At 32.4% G+C, this 8,210-nt stretch overlaps 2 protein-coding genes across 2 annotated transcripts in view; one reads left to right on the top strand and one right to left on the bottom strand.

Moving 5' to 3' along the window:
* The window catches only part of LOC136038644 (carboxypeptidase M-like), a gene marked incomplete in the record, with an annotated part of 99,188 nt that extends 97,320 nt beyond the window's left edge, over window positions 1-1,868 (top strand). The window contains 1 exon segment of the mRNA XM_065721896.1: window positions 1-1,868.
* LOC136038653 (uncharacterized) overlaps window positions 1-8,210 on the bottom strand; it is a 150,952-nt gene that overhangs the window by 141,033 nt on the left and 1,709 nt on the right. The gene's annotated exons all lie outside the window — the stretch shown is intronic.

The raw sequence follows: 8,210 nt of genomic DNA, 5'->3' as shown, positions 1-8,210 counted from the left end.
CCTATAAGACTTTTTCTTACACAACTGCTAATTAAGAAAAAGATTCCCAGTCAGGCGAGCTTTACCAAACGGAAGACTTGATTTGACGTACACAATTTCTACAGATTTAATTTTACGTATTTAAAATTTAAATTATTTAGTTGTTTATTGTAATTTAGTCCAGAGCCCGATCTAGATGGGAGGGTGGAAAGTGCCCCGGGTGGTACATCTGTGGGAGGGGACAAAACAAGCTAAAATTGTAATATTATAGGGAAAAACTGTAATATATACAGTATTGATGATGCAGCCGGGGAAGGTGGGGGGGAGTAAAGTATACACCCCCCCCCCCGAGAAAAAAGTTACCTCTGGCTCTGGTTTATTCAAGCAAGTGACCCAGACTAATTAACATTTTTGTCAAACTTCACAAGAAACTGATCTATTTCTGTTACTGTTTGTCTCTCCATCCCTTCGAGAAAGTTTCTTATTATTAGCACAACTAACCTTATCCCATATAGCACCTTAGGCAATATATCGAAAAGGAAAATAATGAAGACATTTAGATTTAGATATCAAAATAGAAGTTCTTTTCTCCGTGTAACCTGGCTTTTAGTTTTGCTAGAATTCAAAGGCTTAAATCAGCTTTCTCATAGGTCTAGAATGAAATAAATTTTAAAGTTCTGCTTCTTAATAACATGGTTGGCGGAAAATATTGTTTGGGGCCATGCGCTCCCTCCCCTGGAATTGAGTATCCGCCAACAACTTTCTGATAAGTCTGAAATGAAATAAATTTAGAAAGTGTTGCTGCTTTATTACATAGTTGGCGAAAAATTGTTGTTTGGGGCCAGGCTCTCCCTCCCCTGGAATTGATTCCTGAGGAATTGACTCCCCATCAACAACTTTCTGACGTGTCTGAAATGAAATAAATTTTAAAAGTTCTGCTTCTTTATTATATAGTTTGCGAAAAAATGTTGTTTGGGGCCAGGTTCTCCCTCCTCTGGAATTTAGTCTCCACCAACAACTTTCTGATAAGTCTGAAATGAAATAAATTTGAAAAGTGTTGATTCTTTATTACATAGTTGGCGAAAAAATATTGTTTGGGGCCAGGTTCTCCCTCCCCTGGAATTGATTCCTGGGGAATTGAGTCCCCACCTACAAATTTCTGATAGGTCTGAAATGAAATAAATTTAAAAAGCTCTGCTTCTTTATTGCATAGTTGGTGAAAAGATACTGTTAGGGGCCAGGCTCTCCATCCCCTGGAATTGGTTCCTTGGGAATTGAGTCCCCATCAACAACTTTTTCATAGGTCTCAAATGAAATAAATTTTAAAAGCTCTACTTCTCTATTACCTAGTTGGGGAAAAACGTTGTTTGGGGCCAAGGATCATTTCACTGGAAATGATCCCTGGGGAATTGAGCCCCCACCCCGAAAAAAAGGAGGCTGGATGGATTTTGTATTCTGGAATCACCTTGAACTAGACATGGTGTAACCACCTCCCTTTGAAAGAATGAAGATTGGTGCGCATACCCAGTAACTTGTCATTCCAGTTTTATAAGTGTTTAGATATCTTGTTGCTAGATAATGAGATTCTCGTGAAGAACTAATTCACTTTCTATCTTTTAAATTTTTATAATGTTTTCAAAAGTTTAGGATATTAAGCTAAAGATTTATAGTGCTTGAGAGAAAATTGACGAATAAGTGATGCGAATAATTTTTGTCTTTTACGACTGTGGTATTTTTAACTGGTTGTTTCTGTATTATTTATTGTTTATGTGTAATGTATATTTATTGTACAATATTCTTTTCTTTATATATTTCCTTTATATTCAGTTTTTTACAGTTTTAGCAACTTTTTTTTGTTTTATTTATGAATTAAAGAACAAATTTCATTGGCTCTGATGTTAAATCTTAAGTGTTGTTTAAAGGGTAACAGAGGGGCTTATTATTACATCATCTGAAGATAGGTAAGTGGAAATGGGTTCTGGAGTGATAACTTCCAAGGCCTAATAAATTAAACTAACAAATCTGTTTTCAATAACAACAGAAATAGGTATGTTTTAATATTGCATACGCTTCATGTTAAGAGTATAGATTATGGTTCACCAAAATGCAATATCTGCTGCTTTTATCATCATTTAGTCAATTTCTGACTAGTTACGTATAGTCGTACCCAAAAACTTCAATAAGATAAACATTTAAGAAGGAAAATATATAGTTCTGACTGAAATACGGTACGGAAATTTAGCTTGAAGGTCGTCATAGAATTAATACCTGAATAGACAACAGACCATATAGAAAAACATCCTATTTGAGATCATATAAATATCGTAATCGTCAGCAGGTCAACAGCCACCTCGCCGCTAGTAAAAATGATGGATCCAATTATGGAATCAGTCGTTTAAATAATCTGGTCTAATCAACCGGTTTTACTCTTGTCTTAACTGCTTCATACGCCTTTGGAAACAAAAAAAAAGAATCTCACTTTCCGCAAAAAAAAAAGAATCTCAATAAAACTCATGCTGTCTGTAATTTATTATACACTAGCTGTTGGGGTGGCGCATCACGCCACCCCAACACCTAGTTGGTGGGGGCGCTTCGCGCCCCCCCAAAACCCCCTGCGCGCGTAAGTCGTTACGTGCCATATTAATTACGCGCCACTGTAGTTGTGTCCCTGTATCCCACCTGTGAATATAGATACATATATATATATATATATATATATATATATATATATATATATATATATATATACTAGCTGTTGGGGTGGCGCTTCGCGCCACCCCAACACCTAGTTGGTGGGGGCGCTTCGCGCCCCCCCCCCCCAAGCCCCCCCGCGCGCGTAAGTCGTTACGCGCCATTGTAGTTGTGTCCCTATGTCCCACCTGTGAATATAGATAGATATATATATATATATATATATATATATATATATATATATATATATATATATATATATATATATGGTTTTAACTACGTAAAACTTGCGAATATACAACATTCTTTGCTGTCCCATTGTCTTTGCATATAAATAGATTGTCAGGTTTACCGACTCTTGAACATGCAACATATAATGGTCCATGGGAAAACAATCTGTATTCAGATCTATATTTCATGATTCTAATGATTGCCCTTGAGCTTTGTTGATGGTGATTGCTAATCGACCATTCCCTGTCCCGGTGTCCCGGTCGTCATTTATATCCCCCTGTTTCCCCCGGTGTCCCCGTTGTAGTTGTGTCCCTGTGTCCCGGTCGTCATTTATATTCCCTGTGTCCCGGTCGTCATTTGTGTCCCGGTCTGTATATACATTCGTTTTTTAGTTTTGTTTTTCTCCTTTATTTTTTTCCTTTTTTTTTCTTTTTTAGTTTATTTAGATTTTTAGATTTTTTAGTTTTTTTTATTAGTTTTTAGTTTTTTTTTCTTTTTAGTTTTTTTGTAGTTTTTACCTTCTTTTTAGTTTTGTTAGTTTTTTTTTTTACTTATGTCCTGGTCGTCATTTATACTCCCTGTGTCCCGGTGCTTTGTTGATTGCTAATCGAACATTCCTTTTGTCCTGGTCGCTTTCTCTTCGAGTGTCGTCATTTATTTTTTTTCTTTTTTAGTTCTTTTAGTTTTTACCTTTTTTAGTTTTTTTAGTTTTTTAGATGAAATTTTTTTTTAGTTTTTTCCTTTTTTTCTTTTTAGTTTTTTATTGGTTTTTACCTTTATTTTAGCTTATTTTTCAGTTTTTTCCTTTTTTTAGTTTTTTTTATTTTTTATTTTTTTTAGTTTTTTACCTTTTTTTAGTTTTTTTTAGTTTTTTTAGTTTTTTAGCTTTTTTACTTTTTTTATTAGTTTTTAGTTTTTTTTGTAGTTTTTGCCTTTTTTTTAGTTTTTTCAGTTTTTTTTTTTAGTTTTTTATTGGTTTTTACCTTTATTTTAGCTTATTTTTCAGTTTTTTCCTTTTTTTTAGTTTTTTTTAGTTTTTAGTTTTTTTTAGATTTTTACCTTTTATAGTTTTTTTAGTTTTTTTAGTTTTTTAGCTTTTTTATTTTTTTTATTAGTTTTTAGTTTTTTTTGTAGTTTTTGCCTTTTTTTAGTTTTTTTAGTTTTTTAGCTTTTTTATTAGTTTTTAGTTTTTTTTGTAGTTTTTGCCTTTTTTTAGTTTTTTTCTTTTTAGTTTTTTTGTAGTTTTTACCTTCTTTTTAGTTTTGTTAGTTTTTTTTTTACTTATGTCCTGGTCGTCATTTATACTCCCTGTGTCCCGGTGCTTCGTTGATTGCTAATCGAACATTCCTTTTGTCCTGGTCGCTTTCTCTTTGAGTGTCGTCATTTATTTTTTTCTTTTTTAGTTCTTTTAGTTTTTACCTTTTTTAGTTTTTTTTAGTTTTTTAGATGAAAATTTTTTTTAGTTTTTTCCTTTTTTTCTTTTTAGTTTTTTATTGGTTTTTAACTTTATTTTAGCTTATTTTTCAGTTTTTTCCGTTTTTTTAGTTTTTTTTTATTTTTTATTTTTTTTAGTTTTTTACCTTTTTTTAGTTTTTTTAGTTTTTTTAGTTTTTTACTTTTTTTATTAGTTTTTAGTTTTTTTTTGTAGTTTTTGCCTTTTTTTAGTTTTTTCAGTTTTTTTTTTTAATTTTTTATTGGTTTTTTCCTTTATTTTAGCTTATTTTTCAGTTTTTTCCTTTTTTTTAGTTTTTTTTAGTTTTTAGTTTTTTTAGTTTTTTACCTTTTTTTAGTTTTTTTAGTTTTTTAGCTTTTTTATTTTTTTTATTAGTTTTTAGTTTTTTTTGTAGTTTTTGCCTTTTTTTAGTTTTTTTAGTTTTTTAGCTTTTTTATTAGTTTTTAGTTTTTTTTGTAGTTTTTGCCTTTTTTTAGTTTTTTTAGTTTTTTAGCTTTTTTATTTTTTTTATTAGTTTTTAGTTTTTTTTGTAGTTTTTGCCTTTTTTTAGTTTTTTCAGTTTTGACGTCACCTGATCCAGTTTTTTCAGGTGACGTCACCTGATCCATCCACAGATCCACACACAGACAACTTATTTTTATATATATAGATATATATATATATATATATATATATATATATATGTTTTTAACTACGTAAAACTTGGGAATATACAACATTCTTCGCTGTCCCATTGTCTGTGCATATAAATAGATTGTCGGGTTTACCGACTCTTGAACATGCAATATATAATTGTCCATGTGAAAAACAATCCGTATTCAGATCTATACCTCATTATTCTAATGATTGCCCTTGAGCTTTATTGATGGTGATTGCTAATCGAACATTCCCTGTGTCCCCGTCGTCATTTATATATCCCCCTGTGCCCCCCGGCGTCCCCGTTGTAGTTGTGTCCCTGTGTCCCGGTCGTCATTTATATTCCCTGTGTCCCGATCGTCATTTGTTTCCCCTGTTTGTTTTTTTTTTAGTTTTTTACCTTTTTTATTTTTTTCTTTTTTTTAAAGTTTTTTTCTTTTTAGGTTTTTTCTTTTTTTAGCTTTTTTCGCGCCATATTAGTTACGTGCCATTGTAGTTGTGTCCCTGTGTCCCACCTGTGAATATAGATAGATATATATATATGTTTGTAAAACTTGCGAATATACAACATTCTTCGCTGTCCCATTGTCTGTGCATATAAATAGATTGTCGGGTTTACCGACTCTTGAACATGCAATATATAATTGTCCATGGGAAAAACAATCCGTATTCAGATCTATACCTCATTATTCTAATGATTGCCCTTGAGCTATGTTGATGGTGATTGCTAATCGAACATTCCCTGTGTCCCCGTCGTCATTTATATATCCCCCTGTGCCCCCCGGCGTCCCCGTTGTAGTTGTGTCCCTGTGTCCCGGTCGTCATTTATATTCCCTGTGTCCCGGTCGTCATTTGTGTCCCGGTGTTTTTTTTTTTAGTTTTTTACCTTTTTTATTTTTTTCTTTTTTTTAAGTTTTTTCTTTTGGGGTTTTTTCTTTTTTTAGCTTTTTTCGCGCCATATTAGTTACGCGCCATTGTAGTTGTGTCCCTGTGTCCCACCTGTGAATATAGATAGATATATATATATATATATATGTTTGTAAAACTTGCGAATATACAACATTCTTCGCTGTCCCTTTGTCTGTGCATACAAATAGATTGTCAAGTTTACTGACTCTTGAACATGCAACATATAATTGTCCATGGTAAACACAATCCGTATTCAGATCTATACCTCATTATTCTAATGATTGCCCTTGAGCTTTGTTGATAGTGATTGCTAATCGAACATTCCCTGTGTCCCGGTCGTCATTTATATATCCCCCTTGTGCCCCCCGGCGTCCCCGTTGTAGTTGTGTCCCCGTCGTCATTTATATTCCCTGTGTCCCGGTCGTTATTTGAATCCTTATAATGACGTCAGTCGACAAACATGACGTCAGTCGACACACAAACATGACGTCAGTCAACAGACAAACAACTTATTTATATATATATATAGATTGCCCTTGAGCTTTGTTGATGGTGATTGCTAATCGAACATTCCCTGTGTCCCGGTCGTCATTTATATATATCCCCTGTGCCCCCCCCCCGGCGTCCCCGTTGTAGTTGTGTCCCTGTGTCCCGGTCGTCATTTATATTCCCTGTGTCCCGGTCGTTATTTGAATCCTTATAATGACGTCAGTCGACAAACATGACGTCAGTCGACACACAAACATGACGTCAGTCAACAGACAAACAACTTATTTTTATATATATATATATATATATATATATATATATATATATATATATATATATATATATATATATATATATATATATAGAGTGATACATCTATGCTGGTCTCTAAGCTATAACTAGTAAAACTTTTTAATTTCAATTTTAATTGATGTAATTATTTGGGATATTAAATCATTTTTTAAGATCGGTCGGTAATCCTAATGCTGTAAAGCCGTATTAGCTACATCAATTTGACTGCAGATAGCTTAGATTTTCATTTGAAATCCAGCCCAATCATGAATAGATTCTTTGTAAGGTTAAAAGCCTTTTTCACAGACAAATGAGATTCTTGAAACAAGATGCAGAGTCGTATGTGGGAAGAAGCTTGTAAAACCAATTTATAAAATCGAGTTTTGAATTACACACTGTGAAATAATTAGATTTATAAACCAAAATCGAGGACCTGTGAACCGAAAAATGAACAGTTTTCCTTTCGAACCAAGCAGTCAAATTTCAAATCTAGATAATGAATTTACGAAAACAATTGTGCAGAGAATCGAATTTTATTATCTAAATTGCCTGTAGAATGTTAAATTTTAAATCCAGGCTGCGTATTGGCGCTCCAGTTTTTCAACGAGGAAGGACTTAGACAGAAATTGAAAATGGCCTCTTTGTTTCTATAAACTGTCTCAGAATTGTAAATACACTATAAAGACATAATGTTTGAAATTAGAATATTACAGATGAGGTTCAATTTACAATGTAGGCATATCTTTTAATAGCCTTCAATTACTAAAAAAAAACCTCATAGGATTTCTTCTTGTTGATTTGGGATCTTATACCAAAGAAAGAAATTATTTATTATAAGAGTTATTCTTGACCTCATAGTCGTGCTTCTTTAATCTCAAATATCTGCTAAAAAAATATTTTTATGTTTTAATATAGAACCGTTTTACAGTTTTATACATAAAATTCATGGTACTTGTGTATTATTCAGAACACACTCAATAAGTGAAGTAAAGTTTTTCTGTGAAACAAACTTACGATGCAGGTACATTTTATGAGAAAATCCGCTTTCATAGCCACAAAGACAAAAGGTTAGGTTAGGTTAGAATTCTAAGTTGTAATTTTACAATTTTCCTAATAAAGTATTGTATTTTCATCATATTTTGTTTATTTCATTAGCTTTAACAAAAGTTTGGACTATGTATTTGCACATTAGGGGGTGGGTGGGGTGCATTATACCAAATACCTAACTTAACCAAACCACCTCTATATATAAGATACTTGATTAAAACATGTCTGCATCGTAGTTTGTTTCACGAGAGAACCTAGCTTCACTTATTGAGTGCGTTCTGAATAATACACAAGTACCAAATTCGGTAAAACTATAACAGTTATTAAAACTGACTTACCAATAAAGTAGAAATACCACTCGATGCCTTTTTTATGCTCTTTACGAATATAATAATCGCTTCTATTGTAAATTCAAATTTAAGCACTTTTTGAGCTCTTAAAAATAACGTATTTTCAAAAAATTATGACAGTTAATATAACTGAC

The sequence above is a fragment of the Artemia franciscana genome, chromosome 2 (assembly GCF_032884065.1).
Source record: "Artemia franciscana chromosome 2, ASM3288406v1, whole genome shotgun sequence".
Lineage (NCBI taxonomy): Eukaryota > Metazoa > Arthropoda > Branchiopoda > Anostraca > Artemiidae > Artemia > Artemia franciscana.
Note: the sequence above shows the minus strand (reverse complement) of the source record. Positions and strands in the feature narration are given on the sequence as shown.